Consider the following 24,624-nt stretch of genomic DNA (forward strand, 5'->3'; position numbering starts at 1 on the left):
GAAAATAACAATTGTATGCATAATGTAAACACCAATGAGTATGAATCTTTAAGTCCTCAAAATCAGTCACAATTAGCAGTGTTTCCCAGATTACAGTGTACTTTCACAGACATTTTTATTTGATACTCATAAAATCCCATAAGGAAGGTTTTAATCTACGTTCATCTCTTTCTAGAGGATTAAGCAAGTCCAGTGGGGTTTGCCCATGTTCCTTCCGGTAATAGAGCCAGGTGTATAATCAAACCAAGTATTGTGTAGATTTCACAATGACATTACAAAATCCCTCATCATAATTTATTATTCCTGTCTTGACAGGGTTTTTATCATTTACTTCCAGCTTGACGAACAGATTCAAGCTACAATAATTCAGTAAGAAATAGATATTTAAAAAACACATCTGAAAAGTAGTAACTACCTTCACAAAAGCCACTCTTACTTGTAACAGCATATAATGGCCAGATTCACGGCCTGTTGTATGTTGTGGTGTCAAAGCATCCATAATGGCTGATTGATCAGAAGTCAGCTGGCTTTGCAGTGAAAGTAGTTCTTGAACTGATAGGGTTGTACAGTTTAATTTCACTAATACTGGGACAGACCAGGAAATTCCCAAGAAAGCGATGCCACCTAGTGGTAAAATCAGGCAGCTGGCCATATACTGCCAATAAATTGCAAATAAAATAAAGTAACTTAGTTAACCGTGAAAAGGAGTGAATTCTCATACTCTGAATTCTTTCCAGAAGGCTCTCAGTTGACTTTTCCCACATCCACTCAGAGTAATCACTGTCTATGGTAGTGATAGCCTCATGGAATGTGTTTCTTTAATAATAAGACAGTCAGAGGAGGAGCCAAGATGGCGGAGGAGTAGGACGGGGAGAACACTTTCTCCCCCACAAATTCATCAAAAGAGCATTTAAACGTCGAGTAAATTCCACAAAACAACTTCTGAATGCCGGCAGAGGACATCAGGCACCCAGAAAAGCAACCCAACTCTTCGAAAGGAGGTAGGAAAAAATATAAAAGACAAAAAAAGAGACAAAAGAGGGAGGGACGGAGTTCCGTCCCGGGAAGGGAGTCTTAAAAAGAGAGAAGTTTCCAAACACCAGGAAACCTTCTCACTGCCGAATCTGTGCCGAGCTTTGGAAGCACAGAGGGCAACATAAAAGGGAGAAAAATAAATAAATAAACAATTAAAAATCACAGATTGTGAGCCCTACGGTAACTCCCCCAGCGGAGAAGCAGCGCAGACGCCTGCACATGGCATTAGCAAGCGGGGGCTGGGCAGGGAAACGGGGCGCGGGCTGTGTCCCTTAGAGTAAGAATCGGCCCGAATGTCCTGAGCGCTATCTGAGCGAAATAATTTGGGCTAGCAAACCAGACTGTGGGATATCTACCACGCGAAAAGCCAGCCCTAACCTAAGACACCGCCAGGCCCGCGCACAGAACAAAGGACTGAACAGAGATAGCCGGCTGCAGACCTTCCCCCTCTGGTGACAGGCAGCCAGAGCCGTAAGGGGGCAATCGCAGCCCAAGAGAGACACTATCTATAAAACTGTAAGCAGGCTTCTTTGCTAACTAAAACTTCCTGGGGGTCTGGATGGTCAACATCTGCCTGAGAAGGTGCGCCGGTTTTACACCCAGATAACCGAGTGGCGGGGAGGCGATAAGTCGCAGCATTGCCGCCCGCCAAACACCTCATCACCTGAGCTGCTCGGATCTGGGAAGAGCACAAAACGCAGGCCCAACCGAGTCTGCGCCTCTGAGGACTACCCGAGTGCCTGAACCTGAGCGGCTTGGACCTGGGAGCTCAGCCCAGGGCCAGCCTCTGATTGTTCCCGGTGGAACCTAGAGCCCGAGCAGTGTGGGCAGGGAGGCTACACGCGCCGTGAGCGGGGGCAGACCCAGTGTGGCTGAGGCACTGCGAGCACACGCCAGTGTTATTTGTTTGCAGCGTCCCTCCCTCCCTCCCCACAGCGTGGCTGAACAAGTGAGCCTAAATAAAATTAAAAAAAATAGTGTCCTCCACCGCCCCCTTTGTGTCAGGGCGGAAACCAGACACTGAAGAGACCAGCAAACAGAAGAAGCTATAACAGAGGGAAACGCCTTGGAAGCTACAGGCCATAGATTAAAACCCTGTGGTTACTACGGACTACATAGGATCTTGAGAAATATAAGTCAGACCAAGGAACTAGCCAAAAATGAACTGAACCCACAATACTCACAACAAAACCAGAGAAAGACCTAGATATATTTTTACTATTTTTACGATCAATCTTTCTTTTTTTTCTTTTTTTTTTAATTAAAAAAATTTTTTAAGCCCTCTATTGTCCTTTAATTTTCACTTTTATAACTATTACTTTGCAAAAAAAAAAAAAGACACTATTTTTTTTTCTTCTTCAGCAAACTTCATATATATATTTTATAATTTTTTGACCGTGTTTTGTTTTGTTTTGTTTTTTTCTTTTTCTTCTTTTCTTTAACATTGTATTTTTGAAATTCCAAACTCTACTCTAGATTTTTAATTTTAGCCTGTTGGTATATGTTATCAATTTTGTACCTATAGTTTTTTTCATAATTTCTGTGACTTTTTTTTTTCTCTGTTTCTTTCCCTTCTTCTTTTGTATAACATCGTATATCTGCAATTACAAACTCTACTCAAGATTTTTAATTTCTGCTTTTTGGTATTTGATATCACTTCTGTACCTGTATTTTCTTTATAATTTTTGCGACATTGTTCTTGTTGGTTTGTTTGTTTTCTCTCTTTATTTTTCTTCTTCTTTTTTTTACATTGTATTTTTGAAATTCCAAACTCTACTCTAGATTTTTAACTTGTGCTTTTTGGTATTAGTTATCAATTTTGTACCTGTAGTTTCTTTATAATTTTCACGACCTTGTTTGTTTTTCTTTGTTTGTTTTTTCTCTATTTCTTTTCCTTCTTCTTTTCTTTAACATCATATTTTTGAAATTCCAAACTCTACTCTAGATTTTTAATTTTAGCCTTTTGGTATATGTTATCAATTTTGTACATATAGTTTTTTTTTATAATTTCTGTGACTTTTTTTTTCTTTCTTTTTTTTCCCTCTGTTTCTTTCTCTTCTTCTTTTATATAACATCGTACATCTGCAATTCCAAACTCTACTCAAGATTTTTAATTTATGCTTTTTGGTATTTGATATCAATTTTGTACCTGTATTTTCTTTATAATTTTTGCGACATTGTTTTTGTTGGTTTGTTTGTTTTCTCTCTTTATTTTTCTTCTTCTTTTTTTTTAACATTGTATTTTTGAAATTCCAAACTCTACTCTAGATTTTTAATTTTTGCTTTCTGGTATTAGTTATCAATTTTGTACCTGTAGTTTCTTTATAATTTTTGCAACCTTGTTTGTTTTTCTTTGTTCATTTTTTCTCTCTTTCTTTTCCTTCTTCTTTTCATTAACATCACATTTTTGAAATTCCAAACTCTACTCTAGATTTTTAATTTTTGCTTTTATGTATTTGTTACCAATTTTGTACCTTTAAGAACCCAATCCTCAGGACCCATTTCTCACTAGAGAACGAGATTACTGGCTTGACTGCTCTCTCTCCCTTTGGACTCTCCATTTTCTCCACCAGGTCGCCTGTATCTCCTCCCTAACCCCTCTCTACTCTACCCAACTCTGTGAATTTCTATGTGTTCCAGATGGTGGAGAACACTTAGGGAACTGATTACTGGCTGGATCTGTCTGCCTCCTTTTCATTTCCCCCTTTTATCCTTCTGGCCACCTCTGTCTCCTGCCTCCTTCTTCTCTTCTCTGTATAACTCCGTGAACATCTCTGAGCGGTCCAGTTGTGGAGTGCACATAAGGAAGTGACTACTGGCTAGCCCACTCTCTCCACTATTGATTCCACCTCATCTCATTTGGGTCACCTCTAACTCCCTCCTCCCACTTCTCTTCTCCATGTAACGCTGTGAACCTCTCTGAGTGACCCTCACAGTAGAGAAACTTTTCATCTTTAACATAGATGTTTTATCAATGGTGCTGTATAGAAGGAGAAGTTTTGAAACTACTGTAAAAATAAGACCGATAACTGGAAGTAGGAGGCTTAAGTCCAAACCCTGACTCCAGGGAACTCCTGACTCCAAGGAACATTAATTGACAGGAGCTCATCAAATGCCTCCATACCGACACTGAAACCAAGCACCACACAAGGGCCAACAAGTTCCAGGGCAAGACATACCAAGCAAATTCTCCAGCAACAAAGGAACACAGCCCTGAGCTTCAAGATACAGGCTGCCCAAAGTCACCCCAAAACCATAGACATCTCATAACTCATTACTGGACATTTCATTACACTCCAGAGAGAAGAAATACAGCTCCATCCACCAGAACATCGACACAACCTTCCCTAACCAGGAAACCTTGATAAGCCACCTGTACAAACCCACAAACAGTGAGGAAGCGCCACAATAAAGAGAACTCCACAAACTGCCAGAATACAGAAAGGACACCCCAAACTCAGCAATTTAAACAAGATGAAGAGACAGAGGAATAGCCAGCAGATAAAGGAACAGGATAAATGCCCACCAAACCAAACAAAAGAGGAAGAGATAGGGAATCTACCTGATAAAGAATTCCGAATAATGATAGTGAAAGTGATCCAAAATCTTGAAATTAAAATGGAATCACAGATAAATAGCCTGGAGAAAAGGATTGAGAAGATGCAAGAAAGGTTTAACAAGGACTTAGAAGAAATAAAAAAGAGTCAATATATAATGAATAATGCAATAAGTGAAATTAAAAACACTCTGGAGGCAACAAATAGTAGAATAACAGAGGCAGAAGATAGGATTAGTGAATTAGAAGATAGAATGGTAGAAATAAATGAATCAGAGAGGATAAAAGAAAAACGAATTAAAAGAAATGAGGACAATCTCAGAGACCTCCAGGACAATATTAAACGCTACAACATTCAAATCATAGGGGTCCCAGAAGAAGAAGACAAAAAGACCATGAGAAAATACTTGAGGAGATAATAGTTGAAAACTTCCCTAAAATGGGGAAGGAAATAATCACCCAAGTCCAAGAAACCCAGAGAGTCCTAAACAGGATAAACCCAAGGCGAAACACCCCAAGACACATATTAATCAGATTAACACAGATCAAACACAAAGAACAAATATTAAAAGCAGCAAGGGAAAAACAACAAATAACACACAAGGGAATACCCATAAGGATAACAGCTGATCTTTCAATAGAAACTCTTCAAGCCAGGAGGGAATGGCAAGACATACTTAAAATGATGAAAGAAAATAACCTACAGCCCAGATTATTGTACCCAGCAAGGATCTCATTCAAGTATGAAGGAGAAATCAAAAGCTTTTCAGACAAGCAAAAGCTGAGAGAATTCTGCACCACCAAACCAGCTCTCCAACAAATACTAAAGGATATTCTCTAGACAGGAAACACAAAAATGGTATATAAATTCGAACCCAAAACAATAAAGTAAATGGCAACGGGATCATACTTATCAGTAATTACCTTAAACGTAAATGGGTTGAATGCCCCAACCAAAAGACAAAGACTGGCTGAATGGATACAAAAACAAGACCCATACATATGTTGTCTACAAGAGACCCACCTCAAAACAGGGGACACATACAGACTGAAAGTGAAGGGCTGGAAAAAGATTTTCCATGCAAATAGGGACCAAAAGAAAGCAGGAGTAGCAATACTCATATCAGATAAAATAGACTTTAAAACAAAGACTGTGAAAAGAGACAAAGATGGTCACTACATAATGATCAAAGGATCAATCCAAGAAGAAGATATAACAATTATAAATATATATGCACCCAACACGGGAGCACCGCAGTATGTAAGACAAATGCTAACAAGTATGAAAGGAGAAATTAACAATAACACAATAATAGTGGGAGACTTTAATACCCCACTCACACCTATGGATAGATCAACTAAACAGAAAATTAACAAGGAAACACAAACTTTAAATGATACAATAGACCAGTTAGACCTAATTGATATCTATAGGACATTTCATCCCAAAACAATGAATTTCACCTTTTTCTCAAGTGCACATGGAACCTTCTCCAGGATAGATCACATCCTGGGCCATAAAGCTAGCCTTGGTAAATTCAAAAAAATAGAAATCATTCCAAGCATCTTTTCTGACCACAATGCAGTAAGATTAGATCTCAATTACAAGAGAAAAACTATTAAAAATTCCAACATATGGAGACTGAACAACATGCTGCTGAATAACCAACAAATCACAGAAGAAATCAAAAAAGAAATCAAAATTTGCATAGAAATGAATGAAAATGAAAACACAACAACCCAAAACCTGTGGGACACGGTAAAAGCAGTCCTAAGGGGAAAGTTCATAGCAATACAAGCACACCTCAAGAAACAAGAAAAAAGTCAAATAAATAACCTAACTCTACACCTAAAGCAATTAGAAAAGGAAGAAATGAAGAACCCCAGGGTTAGTAGAAGGAAAGAAATCTTAAAACTTAGAGCAGAAATAAATGCAAAAGAAACAAAAGAGATCATAGCAAAAATCAAAAAAACCAAAAGCTGGTTTTTTGAAAGGATAAATAAAATTGACAAACCATTAGCCAGACTCATCAAGAAACAAAGGGAGAAAAATCAAATCAATAAAATTAGAAATGAAAATGGAGAGATCACAACGGACAACACAGAAATACAAAGGATCATAAGAGAGTACTATCAACAATTATATGCCAATAAAATGGACAACGTGGAAGAAATGGACAAATTCTTAGAAAAGTACAACTTTCCAAAACTCGACCAGGAAGAAATAGAAAATCTTAACAGACCCATCACAAGCACGGAAATTGAAACTGTAATCAAAAATCTTCCAGCAAACAAAAGCCCAGGTCCAGACGGCTTCACAGCTGAATTCTACCAAAAATTTAGAGAAGAGCTAACACCTATCCTGCTCAAACTCTTCCAGAAAATTGCAGAGGATGGTAAACTTCCAAACTCATTCTATGAGGCCACCATCACCCTAATACCAAAACCTGACAAAGATCCCACAAAAAAAGAAAACTACAGGCCAATATCACTGATGAACATAGATGCAAAAATCCTTAACAAAATTCTAGCAATCAGAATCCAACAACACATTAAAAAGATCATACACCATGACCAAGTGGGCTTTATCCCAGGGATGCAAGGATTCTTCAATATCCACAAATCAATCAATGTAATACACCACATTAACAAATTGAAAAATAAAAACCATATGATTATCTTAATAGATGCAGAGAAAGCCTTTGACAAAATTCAACATCCATTTATGATAAAAACTCTCCAGAAAGCAGGAATAGAAGGAACATACCTCAACATAATAAAAGCTATATATGACAAACCCACAGCAAACATTATCCTCAATGGTGAAAAATTGAAAGCATTTCCTCTAAAGTCAGGAACAAGACAAGGGTGCCCACTTTCACCATTACTATTCAACATAGTTTTGGAAGTTTTGGCCACAGCAATCAGAGCAGAAAAAGAAATAAAAGGAATCCAAATTGGAAAAGAAGAAGTAAAGCTCTCACTGTTTGCAGATGACATGATCCTCTACATAGAAAACCCTAAAGACTCCACCAGAAAATTACTAGAACTAATCAATGACTATAGTAAAGTTTCAGGATATAAAATCAACACACAGAAATCACTTGCATTCCTATACACTAATAATGAGAAAACAGAAAAAGAAATTAAGGAAACAATTCCATTTACCATTGCGAGGGAAAGAATAAAATACTTAGGAATATATCTACCTAAAGAAACTAAAGACCTATATATAGAAAACTATAAAACACTGGTGAAAGAAATCAAAGAGGACACTAATAGATGGAGAAATATATCATGTTCATGGATTGGAAGAATCAATATAGTGAAAATGAGTATACTACCCAAAGCAATCTATAGATTCAATGCAATCCCTATCAAGCTACCAACAGCATTCTTCACAGAGCTAGAACAAATAATTTCACAATTTGAATGGAAATACAAAAAACCTCGAATAGCCAAAGCTATCTTGAGAAAGAAGAATGGAACTGGAGGAATCAACCTACCTGACTTCAGGCTCTACTACAAAGCCACAGTTATCAAGACAGTATGGTACTGGCACAAAGACAGAAATATAGATCAATGGAACAAAATAGAAAGCCCAGAGATTAATCCACGCACATATGGACACCTTATCTTTGACAAAGGAGGCAAGAATATACAATGGATTAAAGACAATCTCTTTAACAAGTGGTGCTGGGAAATCTGGTCAACCACTTGTAAAAGAATGAAACTAGAACACTTTCTAACACCATACACAAAAATAAACTCAAAATGGATTAAAGATCTAAATGTAAGACCAGAAACTATAAAACTCCTAGAGGAGAACATAGGCTAAACACTCTCCGACATACATCACAGCAGGATCCTCTATGACCCACCTCCAAGAATATTGGAAATAAAAGCAAAAATAAACAAATGGGACCTAATTAACCTTAAAAGCTTCTGCACATCAAAGGAAACTATTAGCAAGGTGAAAAGACAGCCTTCAGAATGGGAGAAGATAATAGCAAATGAAGCAACTGACAAACAACTAATCTCGAGAATATACAAGCAACTCCTACAGCTCAACTCTAGAAAAATAAATGACCCAATCAAAAAATGGGCCAAAGAACTAAATAGACATTTCTCCAAAGAAGACATACAGATGGCTAACAAACACATGAAAAGATGCTCAACATCACTCATTATCAGAGAAATGCAAATCAAAACCACTATGAGGTACCATTTCACACCAGTCAGAATGGCTGCGATCCAAAAGTCTACAAGTAATAAATGCTGGAGAGGGTGTGGAGAAAAGGGAACCCTCTTACACTGTTGGTGGGAATGCAAACTAGTACAGCCACTATGGAGAACAGTGTGGAGATTCCTTAAAAAACTGGAAATAGAACTGCCTTATGATCCAGCAATCCCACTGCTGGGCATACACACTGAGGAAACCAGAAGGGAAAGAGACACGTGTACCCCAATGTTCATCGCAGCACTGTTTATAATAGCCAGGACATGGAAGCAACCTAGATGTCCATCAGCAGATGAATGGATAAGAAAGCTGTGGTACATATACACAATGGAGTATTACTCAGCCATTAAAAAGAATACATTTTAATCAGTTCTAATGAGGTGGATGAAACTGGAGCCTATTATACAGAGTGAAGTAAGCCAGAAAGAAAAACACCAATACAGTATACTAACGCATATATATGGAATTTAGAAAGATGGTAACAATAACCCTGTGTACGAGACAGCAAAAGAGACACTGATGTATAGAACAGTCTTATGGACTCAGAGAGAGGGAGAGGGTGGGAAGATTTGGGAGAATGGCATTGAAACATGTAAAATATCATGTATGAAATGAGTCGCCAGTCCAGGTTCGATGCACGATACTGGATGCTTGGGGCTGGTGCACTGGGACGACCCAGAGGCATGGTGTGGGGAGGGAGGAGGGAGGAGGGTTCAGGATGGGGAACACATGTATACCTGTGGCGGATTCATTTTGATATTTGGCAAAACTAATACAATTATGTAAAGTTTAAAAAAAAAAAAAAAAATAAGACAGTCAAAACGACTCCTTGATCCCGGGGCTGCAGAATGGATGTTGCGTCACAGTGTGAAACAATATTAATCTCTTTATACATACACATCAAAGCGCTTGGATGACTGGCATCTTGTCAATAAGCAGTAATATTGTGAAAGGAATCTTTTTTTCTGAAGAAGTAGTTTTTAACAATGGGCTTAAAATATTCAATAAACCATGTTGTCAGCATATGTACTATCATCCAGGCTTGCTGTTCCATTTACAGAGCATAGGCAGAGTAGATTTAGCATGGTTCTTAAGGGCGCCAGGATTTTTGAATGGTAAATGAGCGTTGGCTTTAACTTACTGTTCAGATCAGATCAGATCAGTCACTCAGTCGTGTCCGACTCTTTGTGACCCCATGAATCGCAGCACGCCAGGCCTCCATGTCCATCACCAACTCCCGGAGTTCACTCAGACTCACGTCCATCGAGTCAGTGATGCCATCCAGCCATCTCAATCTCTGTCGTCCCCTTCTCCTCTTGCCCCCAATCCCTCCCATCATCAGAGTCTTTTCCAATGAGTCAACTCTTCGCATGAGGTGGCCAAAGTCCTGGAGTTTCAGCGTTAGCATCATTCCTTCCAAAGAAATCCCAGGGCTGATCTCCTTCAGAATGGACTGGTTGGATCTCCTTGCAGTCCAAGGGACTCTCAAGAGTCTTCTCCAACACCACAGTTCAAAAGCATCAATTCTTTGGCGCTCAGCCTTCACAGTCCAATTCTCATATCCATACATGACCACAGGAAAAACCATAGCCTTGACTAGACGAACCTTTGTTGGCAAAGTAATGTCTCTGCTTTTGAATATGCTATCTAGGTTGGTCCTAACTTTCCTTCCAAGGAGTAAGCGTCTTTTAATTTCATGGCTGCAGTCACCATCTGTAGTGATTTGGGAGCCCAGAAAAATAAAGTCTGACACTGTTTCCACTGTTTCCCCATCTATTTCCCATGAAGTGATGGGACCGGATGCCATGATCTTCGTTTTCTGAATGTTGAGCTTTAAGCCAACTTTTTCACTCTCCACTTTATCAGCTGCCTTAGCCCCTAACAAGAGAGTCACCCTCTCCTCTGAAGTTATGAAGTTAGACATTGGCTTCTCCTCTCTAGCTGTGAAAGTTCCAGATGGCACTCTCTTCCAACAGAAAGCTATTTCAGCTACACTGAAAATCTGTTGCTTAGTGTAGCCACCTTCATTCCTTATCACAACTCGATCTTCTGGAGGACTTGCTGCAGCTTCTACATCAGTGCATGCTGTTTCTTCTTGCCGCTGTTTTATGTTATAGAGATGGCTTTTCCCCCTTAAACTTCATGATCCAATCCCTGCTGACTCCAGACTTCTCTTCTGCAGCTTCCTTATCTCTTTCAGCCTTCACAGAATTAAAGAGTCCAGAGGTCCTTGCTCTGGACTAGGCTTTGGCTTAAGGGAATGTCGGGGCTGGTTTGATTTTCTATCCAGATCACTAAAACTTTCTCCATGTCAGTTATTAGACTGTTTCACTTTTTTATCATTCCTGTGTTCACTGTAGTAACACTTTTAATTTTCTTTAAGAACTGTTCTTGGCAGGGCGTGAGGGATAAACTGGGAGATTGGGATTGACATATATACATTTATGTATATAAAATAGACAACTAATAAGAACCTGCAGTATAGCACAGGGAACTCTACTCAATACTCTGTAATGGCCTATATTGGAAAAGAATCTTTTTAAAAAGAGTGGATATATATATATATGTGTGTGTGTGTGTGTACATGTATAACTGATTCACTCAGCTTTCAACATGCCTCCTTCATTAAGCTTAATTACTTCTAGCTTTTGATTTAAAGTGAAAGGTGTGTATCTTTGGGGAATTCCCTGGCAGTCCAGTGGTTAGGACTCTGCACTTTCATTGCTGAGGGCCTGAGTTCAATCCCTGATCAGGGAACTAAGATCTCACAAGCTGCATGGCGGGAAAAAATGAAGTGAGAAATGGGCCTCTCTTCCTGTCACTTGGAGGCCATTGTAGGATTGATAATTGGCCTAATTTCAATATGGCCAATTGAAACATTATGGAATATTTCTTAGGAATAGGGAGGCCCAAGGAGAGGGGGAGCAATGGGAAATGGCCAGTCGTTAGAGCAGTCAGAACACACACAACATTTTTTAATAAGGTTCTCGGTGCCCCCAAAACAATTACAATAGTAACATCAACGATCAGTGTCAACAGATCACTCTAACAAATATAATACTAATTTTAAAAGTTTGAAGTGTTGTGAGAATTACCAAAATGCGACACAAAGACATCAAATGAGCAAACTCTGTTGGGAAAATGGCCCAACTAGATTTGCTCAATACTGGGTTGCCACAAACCTGTAGTTCTTAAAAAAGGCAACTTCTGTGAAGTGCAATAAAGCAAAGCACAGGAAAACCAAGCGTGCCTGTTCTCTGCCTACCGGAGAAGGGCAACATACTTCACGGCCAGGGCAGGGGGGCCGTGCAGGGAGCCTCCCAGAGAAGTTGGTTTCAGAGCTGGAGTTTAATGGAAACCAATACACTGTGCAGAGAACGCAGCTTAAATTTAAACAGGCTGCCATGAAGTCCAGTCAGTGCAGCAGCGCGCGTCTTGTTGGCGCCTCTTCTAGCAGCGAGACCCAGGTGCTCATATTCTAAACGGAGCTCTCTCCTGTCAGCAGCAGACACACAGCTGAGAGTGAACTCTCACACTCCGCGTGCTGAGAGCCGAGGGCAGCTCTTTCATAACCTTCTCTTGAACTTCAGACTTATTCTTCCCATGCGTATTTTATATTTCTAATAAATATAAAAATATTTTTATATTTCTAATACACATCCATAATTAATATGTGTTATTGAAATGATATATTTCCATGAGTACCTATAAATGCAAATGAATAGGAGAGACTTGGCAGTGTATGTACTGAACTGCCATGAGTGCTTCCCTCTGGGGAGACAGGAAGAGTGGAAAAGGGGAAATAGGTAATTATTTGATGTGTTATTGAATGATTACATGGAGGTCGTGTTATTTTTATAATTTTTAAGCTGGCAATACAAATGTGATTTATACTTTTTAAATTCATTTTATTGAAGTATATACTTATACTTCGATATACTTACACAGTTATATATATAACTGTTTGCATCTGCTAATCCTAAACTTCCACTCCATCCCTCCCCTACCCCCATTCCCTTGTCGACCACTGGTCTGTTCTCTGTCAGTCTGTTCCTGTTTCATAGGTGAGTTCATTCGTGTCCTATTTTAGATTCCACATATAAATGATATCATATGGCATTTGTCTCTTTCTGACTTCACTCAGGAAGCTATATTCAATATCTTATAATAACCTATAGTGGAAAATAATTTTTAAAAGTGTATATATATTTGTATGTATATATATACATATTACACATATATATATCTGTATCACTTTGCTGTACTTTGTTATTTTGTTTGAAATAACACAACATTGTAAATAAACTGTATTTCCAATTTAAAAAAAAAACAAAAAGGCTGAGGAAAGGCTAGTTGAAGGAAACATTTAGTTGTTCAAGATATACTGAGAAAAAAAAAGAGAAAAAAAAAAAAAGATATACTCAGTACCTGTTAATACCAGGTGCCAGATCCTGTGCTGAATTTTAAAATGTTTAAGATTCTACCAAGATGCGGACTTTTGGATCATTAACAGCTGACATTGGCAGAGAAACGCTGGGACCCTGCATTTTGCCTCCACACAGTCATCTATCCTGAATTGTCTCAGTGTGGGAATGTGTGCCAGCTGTAAGTCTCCAGAGACTCAGAAAACGAAATAAGTGTCCTGACAGTATGAGTGAGCTGGAAAGAGAGGGGAAGGGAGAACCCTGTGGGTACCTACTGCTTACACTCACTCTCAACAGATGTACACATCTTTGGAGTCATGATTTCTGAGTTAGTGTCCCTGAACAGCTCTGTGCTCCCCTAAGGACAGAGGAAAAGAGGGTAAATTATGGCCCCTCAAACTTCAAAGCAGCAAAATTTTCAGAAAGTTCAAATGGTCCATTTCTGCCAATAACACAGGGTGCCAATATACTCCTGCCATCTGTTTTAAATTCTGACTGCCACAACTGCTACATATCTTAAATAAATATTTAAACCAGCTGCCAAGATGAAATTTTGTTAATAGTACATTTGTAAAGTATCTAATTTCAAGTATGATATGGAAAAAAAGTATGAAGAGTTTTTAAAAGGCTAGAAAAAACGTTTTTTGAGTAGAATGGAATGCAAAGGTCAATTCCATGCTTATTTGGTTTCCTCACTAAACCAGAAAAGTCTGCCCTTCCTAATCATGCCAGCTGACTCTTTGAGTTAGTGTGTGTTATTAATCACCATCATAACTCCGACTTAAACACAAAAATGTGGTGTGGTCATGTGATTGAAATGTTCTTTAGTGTCCCTGCCTTTGGGGAATTAAAATGCTAGCTTTAACTTTTTTGAAAGAATGATCCCTATTTCCTAAATCATTTCCTTCAGGAAAGTCAGGTTTATTGAAAATAATGGGGGAAAAGAATCAAACAAAAAGAGAGAGAAATAATTGCTATGCAGTGTTGATGCTGGAAGTAGATGTGTGCCTCACAGTCTTGAAAAACACCCCTGCTTGGTGGGCTGGGTGGACAGCCAACTATTAGAACAGCCAGCTGCGATTGTGAGAACAAAGGGTCTTGGCCCAAGTGATGGGATTGGCTCAAATGTCAAAATCATTTGGGGATTTTGTATACTCCCTGTTGACTCTTTGTTTAAATGCTACAAGGAAGCTGTAGGAGGTCATAATTGCAAGAAATGCAACAATTAATAAAAGCATGCTTTGAATAGAGTTTTTTTAATTTAAAAAATTGCTTTCTTGAAGTATATTTGATTTACAATATCACGTTCGTTTGGCTTCCCTGATATCTCAGTTGGTAAAGAATCCTCCTGCAATGCAGGAGACCCTGGTTCAATTCCTGGGTCAGGAAGATCTGCTGGAGAAGGGGTAGGCTACCTACTCCAGTATTCTTGGGCTTTCCATGTGGCTCAGCTGGTAAAGAATCTGCCTGCAATGCAGGAGACCCTGGTTCAATTCCTGGGTCGGGAAGATCCCCTGGAGAAGGGAAAGGCTACCCAGTCCAGTATTCTGGCCTGAAGAATTCCATGGACTGTATAGTCCATGGGGTCCCAAAGAGTTGGACACAACTGAGCAACTTTCACTTTCATCATGTTCGTTACAGCTGTATAGCACAGTGATTCAGTTATACATATGTATGTGTATATATATATTCCTTTTCAAAGTCTTTCCCCTTATAGGTTATTACAAATATTGAGTAGAGTTTCCTGTGCTATACAGTACATCCTTGTAGGTTAACTGTTTTATATGTGTAGTGTGTGTATTGGAGAAGGCGATGGCACCCCACTCAAGTACTCTTGCCTGGAAAATCCCATGGATGGAGGAGCCTGGTAGGCTGCAGTCCATGGGGTCGCTAAGAGTTGGACACGACTGAGCGACTTCCTTTTCACTTTTCACTTTCATGCATTGTAGAAGGAAATGGTGTTCTTGCCTGGAGAATCCCGGGGCGGGGGAGCCTGGTGGGCTTCCGTCTATGGGTCGCACAGAGTCGGACATGACTGAAGCAACTTAGCAGCAGCAGCAGCAGCAGCAGTAGCAGCAGCAGTGTGTGTATATTAATCCCAAGCTCAGTTGCTCAGTCATGTCCAACTCTTTGCGACCCCATGAACTGCAGTCTGCCGGGCTCCTCTCTTCATGGAATTTTCCAAGCAGGAATACTGGAGTGGGTTGCCATTTCTTACTCCAGGGGATCTTCCCAACTCAGGGATTGAACCCATGTCTCCTGCCTTGGCAGGTGGATTCTTTACCACTCTACCACCTGGGATTAGGCCCCATGTTAATCCCAAACTACTCATTTATCCTTTCCCCTACCCTCCTTTGCTCTTTGGTAACCATAAGTATGTTTTCTATGTCTGTGAGTCTCTTTTTGTTTTGGAAATAAGTTCATTTGTATCCTGTTTTTGGAGAAGGCAATGGCACCCCACTCCAGTACTCTTGCCTGGAAAATCCCATGGATGGAGGAGCCTGGAAGGCTGCAGTCCATGGCGTCGCTGAGGGTCGGACACGACTGAGCGACTTCACTTTCACTTTTCACTTTCATGCATTGGAGAAGGAAATGGCAACCCACTCCAGTGTTCTTGCCTGGAGAATCCCAGGGATGGGGGAGCCTGGTGGGCTGCCGTCTATGGGGTCGCACAGAGTCGGACACGACTGAAGCAACTTAACAGCAGTATCCTGTTTTTAGAGTTTTTTAATATAATATAAATATTTATTAATGAAAAGATATAATAGCAATCTGTGAACACATATTTAAAGTCATGAAACAGCTCTACAGACGTGGATGTAGACCTGTGTATATACATTTGCAGTGAAATGGTTCATGTACTTTAAACTTTCAGAATGATGGACCTTTCAGAATAATAGAGTGTATACAAAGCAAAAACAAAAAGTGGGCTTTTTCCTTTATATTTTCACTTGATCATCACCTCATTAAGTGTGAAGAAAACATGCTTCTAGTTCTAGATAAATGACCCCAGAGAGTAAATTTTTAGCAGTTATGCAGTAAGAGTGAAAACAATATGTTTATTTTAATGATCTTTAATTTAATATGGTACTGGTTTATCAAAATAACAGGATTTCAGGACATGCTGGAAATTAATAGAGCTTTGTAAAGAAACAGAAATGCCTAAGTGAATGAGTGACTCACAGTCTTTGGGAACTTTGACATTCCTGAGCCTGAAGAATTTAGAGCAGTTCCTCTTTTCTCAATTCATGGGGAATACTACATATTTTAAACCAGAAGAGATGGCCAAATAGCACATGAAAAGATTCTCAACATTACTAATTTTTAGAGAAATGCAAATCAAGTCTACAATGAGGTATCACCTCATGCCAGTCAAAATGGCCATCATTTAAAAGTTTCCAAATAACAAATATTAGAGAAGGTGAGGAGAAAGGGGGACCCTCCTGGCATACAACTGCACTCTTCACATGCTAGAAAGGTTATCCTCAAAATTCTTCAAGGTAGGCTTCAGCAGTACATGAACTGAGAATTTCCAGATGTACAAACTGAGTTTAGAAAAGGCAAAGGAAGCAGAGATCAAATTGCTAACATTTGTTAGATCATGGAGAAAGCAAGGGAGTTCCAGAAAAGCATCTACTTCTGCTTCATTGACTACACTAAGGCCTTTGACTACATGATCACAACAAACTTTGTAAAATTCCAAGAGATGGCAGTACCAGACCACCTTACCCACCTCCTGAGAAACCTGGATGTGGATTAAGAAGCAACAGTTAGAACCTTACATGAAACAATGGACTGGTTCAAAATTGGGAAAGGAGTATGACAAGGCCATATATATCATCACCCTGCTTATTTAACTTCCATGCAAGGTACATCATGCGAAATGCCATGCTGGATGAAGCACAAGCTGGAATCAAGATTCCCAGGAGAAATATCAACAACTTCAGATATGCAGATGATACCACTCTGATGGCAGAAGGTGAAAAGAAACGAAAGAATCTCTTGAAGAACATGAAAGAGGAGAGTGAAAAAGCTAGTTTGAAACTCAGTATTAAAAAAACTAAGATCATGGCATCTGGTCCCATACTTCATGGTAAATAGAAGGGGAAAAAAGTGGAAACATGAGAGATTTTATTTTCTTGGGCTCCAAAATCACATGGAGACTGCAGCCATGAAATTAAAGGATGCTAACTCCTTGGAAGGAAAGCTGTGACAAACCTAGACAGCATATTAAAAAGCAGAGACATCATTTTGCTGACAAAATTCTGTGTAGTCAAAGCTATTGTTTTTCCAGTAGTCATGTATGGATGTGAAAGCTGGACCATAAAGAAGGCTGAGCACTAAATAATTGATGTTTTTGAATTGTGGTGCTGGAGAAGACTCCTGAGAATCCCTTGGACTGCAAGGAGATCAAACCAGTCAATCCTAAAGGAAATCAACTCTGAATATTCATTGGAAGCATGGATGCTGAAGCACCAATACTTTGGCCAGCTACCTGTTGGGAAGAGCCAACTCACTGGAAAAGGCCCTGATGCTCAGAAAGATTGAAGGCAAAACGAGAAGGGGGCAACAGAGAATGAGATGGTTAGATATCATCACTGACTCAATGGACATGAGTTTGAGCAAACTCTGGGAGACAGTGGAGGACAGAGGAGGCTGGCGTGCTACAGTCCATGGAGTCACAAAGAGTTGGACACAACTTAGTGACTGAACAACAACCACCACCTGCCCAGCTGGTGGGAATGTAAATTGGTACAGCCACTATGGAGAACAGTACAGAGGTTCCTTAAAAAACTAAAGAAAGAACTACCATATGATCCTGCAATCCTGCTCCTGAGCATACACCCAGAGAAAACCATAATTTGGAAAGATCCATGTACCCCAATGTTCACTCTAGCACATTTTACAATGGCCAGAACAAGGAAACAACCTAAATGTCCACCACCAGGGGAACGGATACAGAAGATGTGATACATATATGCAATGGAACATCACTCAGTCATAAAAAGAACAGACTAGTACCATCTGCAGCAACATGGATGGAACTAGAGATTGTCGTACTGAGTGAAGTAAATCAGACACAGAAAGACAAATATCATATGATATCACTTTTATGTAGAATCTAAAAAGAAAAAAAAACCCCCAAAAAACGGCTTCAGATGAACTTATTTATAAAACAGAAGTAGAAGGAGATCAGCCCTGGGATTTCTTTGGAAGGAATGATGCTAAAGCTGAAACTCCAGTACTTTGGCCACCTCATGCGAAGAGTTGACTCATTGGAAAGACTCTGATGCTGGGAGGGATTGGGGGCAGGAGGAGAAGGGGACGACAGAGGATGAGATGGCTGGATGGCATCACGGACTCGATGGACGTGAGTCTGAGTGAACTCCGGGAGTTGGTGATGGACAGGGAGGCCTGGTGTGCTGCGATTCATGGGGTTGCAAAGAGTCAGACACAACTGAGCGACTGAACTGAACTGATGAGGGTTGAAGGGATAAACTGGGAAGTTGAGATTGACATATACACACTACTATATATAAAATAGATAACTAATAAGAACCTGCTGTACAGTACAGGGGATTTTACTCAGTACTCTGTAATGGTCTATATGGGAAAGAATCTTAAAAAAAAAAGTGGATATATGTATATGTGTAACTGATTCACTTTGCTGTACGCTTGAAACTAACACAACATTGTGAATCAACTATACTTCAATAAAAGTTTTAAAAGGAAGTAATAATGACTTTCATTTTCTCAACAGAGGGAAATGCAAAGACATTTTTCAAGATAATGAGAGAGACTGGATTCTGCCAACCCAGAGATGGGACTGGGAACCAAAGACAAGCACCAGGCTCTTGAGAGGTGATTAATAAGTACTTGTTGAATTTACTAACTTCTGTCATGGAGACCTCTATGAACATGCTGTTAGAAAACTGAGTTTTTTGTCATAGATTGTTGTCGTTGCTATTGGAGAAAACTTGGAGGAGCCCTAGGTGAAGAAAGACTACATGATTGAAAGGTGTAATTGCTGTTTTCCCACAGTGTGAAATAATTATACAGTGTTGCCTCTGCCAGTTAGTATAAAGGTCTTTGGGGGAAGAGATGAAATCTTTAAGTTTCTGTGCAAATTGTCCTTAAAGTTTCCAGTGTGTTTGCAGAGCACTTCGACAATGCAAAGTGTTTATTTAGTAACCAGAGATGACAGCAGAAGTAAGGGCAGGCTGACCTTATGAAGATGTCTTTTGTTGCTTCCATACTTGGAGTGAGGATAGTGCGTCTCATTCGAGACGAACCTCTGACCATCTTAAGAGGAGTAACTGCCCAGCTAAGAGACTTTCTTTCCTAAAAACTAAACACCAAAGGAGGTATTAGAAGAATGTGGGAGTGGAATAGCAGCTGAAAACCCAACTATTAAACTGTGCTATTTGTGTGTGTTGTCTTGAAGGCTGTCAGCTGTTATGTGGTGGCCATGGTGGACTGACATCCATGTGGTGCCATCATTTTTAACACATAGACAGCAATTGGGTTTATTTAACCCGTAGTTGATCATCAAACAATGTTGCTTTCCTACAACTAGGTATGACCTGCCAGAAAATCAGGAAGTCTCATTTAAGTGTGGATATGATGTTTAATGTTAGTGGTAACATAACTGTTAAGACAATGGAGTCTCAAATTTTAGGTTTTTAACAATTAGAAGATCTTTTTTAATGCATTCTGGGACCCCAGTCCCAGAGCTTCAATCATAGGCAGTCTGGGGGAGGTCTGCAAATAGTCCTGCATATGTGTGTGCTAAGTCGCTTCAGTCATGTCTGACTCTTTGCGACCCTATGGACTGTAGCCTGCTAGGCTTCTCTGTCCATGGGATTCTCCAGGCAAGAATACTGGAGTAGGTTGCTATACCCTTCTCCAGGGGATCTTCCCAACCCAGGGATCAAACCTGTGTCTCTTACATCTCCTGCATTGGCAGGCTGGTTCTTTACCACTAAAGCCACCTGAGAAGCAACCTCCCCACCCTTGCAAATAGTCATGTTAAGCAAACCCTCCAGGTTATTCTGAGGCATGTTGGCCTACACCACACTTTAAGATACTCTATATTCTGGGCATCTCCTTCTATAAAAACCACTTGACGTCTGAGATGATATAATTATTTTAGTAATTATGCTGGGCTGTTACTGAGAATGTAGGATTTCACTTGAAAAAAGAAAACTGTCTTTGACCTACATCATTTCTAAGGACAAAAATGTTGAATAGGAATAAAAATAACTCAGTAAAGAACTCCTCTTCTAACTATCTTTAAGGATGGCAGTGGATTTAGAAGATAAGGTCTTTCTAATATAAATCATAATCAAGACAAAAATAGTATGTCATTTAAATATTAGCTATTGAAAAAAGGTTTACTTGCTGAAACTAAATATTTTAAATCTAATGAGAAATACTAAAAGCCAAATACCAAAATTTCTATATACCTCTCTTTCAAAGTAATTGAACTGGTTAAAAAATCACCACAAGATGAGCTGTTTCATGAGAAATATAAGTTTTCTAAGTCCTATCAGAGCTAAAAAGTGTAAGGGATTGACTAGAATAGAATTTATTTCAAATCATAAAAGAGGAAATTGATATAGAAGTCAATAATTATTCCATTTTACAAAAGTAATTTTGGCATGAGTCTTCACAATGACAAGTCAGTGCTTTGTAGACCCAAGTTTTTCTTCTTGGACCAGATGAAATACAAATTATTTTAACCTCAGAAAAATGTAGTCAGTAAGTTTCTTGTTTTCCGTTTTATGAGAGCTCTAGATGCACACGTCTAGCATCAATGCTTGTGTAAAGTGTGGTGGAAGTATGACGAAAAGAAAAAGAGAAGGTCGCGGGGCGGAATGTTAATGTTAACTGAATAACAGAGAAGGAAAGCCCTGGAACTGAGACCTCAGATCAGCCCATGTGGAATTCTGAGCCTGGGCATGAGGAAGTTTCAATAAGATGAAAGATTGCAGTGAGAGTTACACAATCAGGCATTGTGCTATATACAATCCCTTTTGGAAAATGGAAGCAAATATCTGGATTATTTGAACTCAGAGAAAACCTTGATTTTTCCCAGGCCATTTCAAGATTCCTGATGACTGGTACATGATCATGGGTATGCTCCTTTACCTCTCCAAGCCTTGATCTTTTCTGTGAAGTGGAGACAGGAATGCCCACCGTGTTCATATGCTGGGTGCATTAAAGGAGGTTACGTACATGGAATGCCAGGCACATGAATGGCTTAATCCTCAGACCTGTCCTTGTTATGAACTCTTTTCTGTGTTAATACTTTTTTTTCTCATAAAAGTGATAACTTTATAAAGGGCAGGCTCAGTGTCTGATTCTTAGAATCAGAAACGCAGGTTTGGAAGAATGTTAAAGGTCATCCCTGTCCCAATCTCTCCCTCTTCATCCAGGGCCAGGTCAGAAACTGTGAGAGTTCAAAAGAGTTCAAAGCAGGCTAATAAATTGACTCCTTCCTAACTGATATTCCCTAAACAGTTGTTCAACATTTATTTAGGAATTAAAAACGAGAATAAAAGCATAAAGTGTAATTTCCACTCCTCATACTTACTTTGGGTGAAGCTTTTAGCATAATTTTGCAACTTACCACTTGAACGATCAAAACTAATTTCCCCTGAGTTGAAATATAAGACTCCATTATTGCTTCCAGATTCTCTTTTGCAGTACTGAATCAATAAGCTGACATTAAAACATTAGCAGGCGTATGACACAGGGAGCTCAGCCTGATGCCCTGTGACAACCTCGAAGGAGGGGATGGGATGGGGGTGGGAGGGAGGTCCAAGAGGTAGGGGACGTACGTATACCTGTGGCCGATTCACGCTGTTGTGTGGCAGAATCCAACACATTGGATTGCAATTGTAAATTGCAATTGGATAATTGTAAAGCAATTATCCTCCAATTAAAGATAAATTAAAAACTAATCCAGAGTATAAATAAACCTATGCTTCGTTTATAAGGGCTATAATGTCCAATTCATTTTTCAATGAAATTGGTCATTAATGAATATAAAAATTATGTTTTCCCTGGTGTCTCCAAGAAGATGCCTTTCAGATTCTCTGGCTTTTATGTTGCCTACTTTTGCTGCTTTTTAAAGACTGTTCCTGACTGGTATTTCATACTTTGTTCTATAATTAAACTATACCATGGGGGAAAAAAAAAACATGAGCAATAATTAATCAGTAGTTAGCATTATATAATGAGTTGATAAATCTTAAAGTTTGTATACAAATATATTTGGAATTTGCTTGGCATCCAAAAACTAGACACAATTTGGTGTTTTTTTTTAAAGCAAATCTTAATGTCATATACCATTTTAGAAAGGTTGTTGATTTTTTTTATATCAAAGGGTAGTTATATCTTGGTCATATTCAATGTCTTTCTCTATGGCCATGAAAACAGATTATGCCACAGATGAAATGGTCCTTAAGGTTCTCTGAGACCAACTTTGTGATGCACAGATATTCCTCCAGCCTGATTTTGCTGAGTAGTCGTCATGGTTAATTAATGACCATGGTCGAGGCTGTGAGGTCAGGACAGCTGAGGTCAGTCATTGGCTGTAGAAACACAGCCTAAAGCACAGGAAGAATTGTGTAATTAACTGAATATTCAGGGTACAGTCAACAAAACTCAATTGTTCTCAACAACCAAGCCATTTTCTCTGCTGTCACTGAAAGCTGTGTGGGTAGGATCTGCAGATAATTGCCTTCCTTCTCCATCTCATTTTGCTTGTCTAAACATTGCATAAATAACTACTTGATAAATTCCATGTTGATGCTGGCACATGAACAGACAGACAAGAGTGACTGCTTGTTTCAAAATTTATAATTCCAACATAAATAGTAATCAAACCCCAAAGGAGACTGCTTAAAAATATTCCTGTTTAACATTCATGATCCCGTTTAACTTGCCTAATTTCAACCCACACACTTGTGGAACTTAATACAAAAATACTCTTGGCCTATTTTTAAAATAATGTGACATTTGACAAACTGTTCAAGTATTGAATTTAAAAATATACTCTGTGTGAACTATAGTTCTAATATACATTCCAGATGCATTACTGGCAGGATTAACACTGGGCTTTATCTCTTTCCCAGTGCACCACGTCTACACACACACACACACAAACACACACAAGCACGTACGCACAACATAAATGCTCGAAAATGTAGTCTCAGAACATTCCATGAAAAAATATTAACCAGTCAGGGTAAGTTAACTTGAGTAGTTAATGAAAAAGCAATTATTTCAACATTTAAGTTTTCTTTTAAAATTACAATTTACATATCTCTTAAAGATACAGAAGAAGAAATGTACCACCTGCCTCACTATGGAACATACTAAAATAGACATAATTCATTAGACACATTATGGCAGCCAAATGGCAAGAATTTTTTAGATGCCAAATCTGGTTAGAATAGCAGCAGCAAATTTCATGAACAGAGGGAAAGCAGAGGGAAGAAAAGAGAGAAGGAAAAGTCTAATATTAAAAAGATCCAATTCTTTCTAGTTGCTTTACAACCAAAGGGGAAAATTAAAACTCTTCTTAAGCTGTAAGAGCAAAAATTAAAAGAGAAATTCATTTGTTAAAAAAAAGAAAATGGAGAAAACTGGGACTGAGGCTGCTGGCATTTATGATTTATTATTGTTACCACATCAACTCTGTGATAGATATCTGACTAAATGCACTTGGTTATTGTGCCTGAAAATGTGAGGATTCAAGGAACGTACAAGTCCAACTCTTTGCAACCCCATGCCAGGTCTTCCCTGTCCATCATCAACTCCTGGAGCTTGCTCAAACTCATGTCTATTGAGTCAGTGATGCCATCCAACCATCTCATCCTTTGTCGTCCCCTTCTCCTCCTGCCTTCAATCTTTTCCAGCATCACAGTCTTTTCCAATGAGTCAGTTCTTTGTATCAGGTGGCCAAAGTATTGGAGCTTCAACTTCAGCATCAGTCCTTTCAATGAATATTCAGAACTGATTTCCTTTAGGATAGACTGGTTGGATCTCCTTGCAGTCCAAGGGACTCTCAAGAGTCTTCTTCAACACCACAGTTCAAAAGTATCAATTCTTTGGCACTCAGCTTTCTTTATGGTCCAACTCTCACATCCATACATAATTACTGGAAAAACCATAGCTTTGACTAGATGGACCTTTGTTGGCAAAGTAATGTCTCTGCTTTTTAATATGCTGTCTAGATTGGTCATAGATTTTCTTCCAAGGAACAAGTGTCTTTTAATTTCATGGCTGCAATCACCATCTGCAGTGATTTTGGAGCCCAGAAAAGTAGTCAATCGCTGTTCCCACTGTTTCCCCATCTA

The 24,624-nt window shown here is 39.1% G+C and overlaps 1 long non-coding RNA gene across 1 annotated transcript in view; it reads left to right on the forward strand.

Annotated features, from left to right (window-relative positions):
• Positions 1-939: 939 nt before the first annotated feature.
• The window catches only part of LOC112581614, a 33,918-nt gene continuing 10,233 nt past the window's right edge, over positions 940-24,624 (forward strand). The window contains exons 1-2 of the long non-coding RNA XR_003106221.2: positions 940-1,001; positions 19,017-19,117. This is a non-coding gene — a long non-coding RNA (uncharacterized LOC112581614). The remainder of the gene's footprint in view (positions 1,002-19,016; positions 19,118-24,624) is intronic.

Source organism: Bubalus bubalis, chromosome 23 (genome assembly GCF_019923935.1).
Source record: "Bubalus bubalis isolate 160015118507 breed Murrah chromosome 23, NDDB_SH_1, whole genome shotgun sequence".
NCBI classification, from domain to species: domain Eukaryota; kingdom Metazoa; phylum Chordata; class Mammalia; order Artiodactyla; family Bovidae; genus Bubalus; species Bubalus bubalis.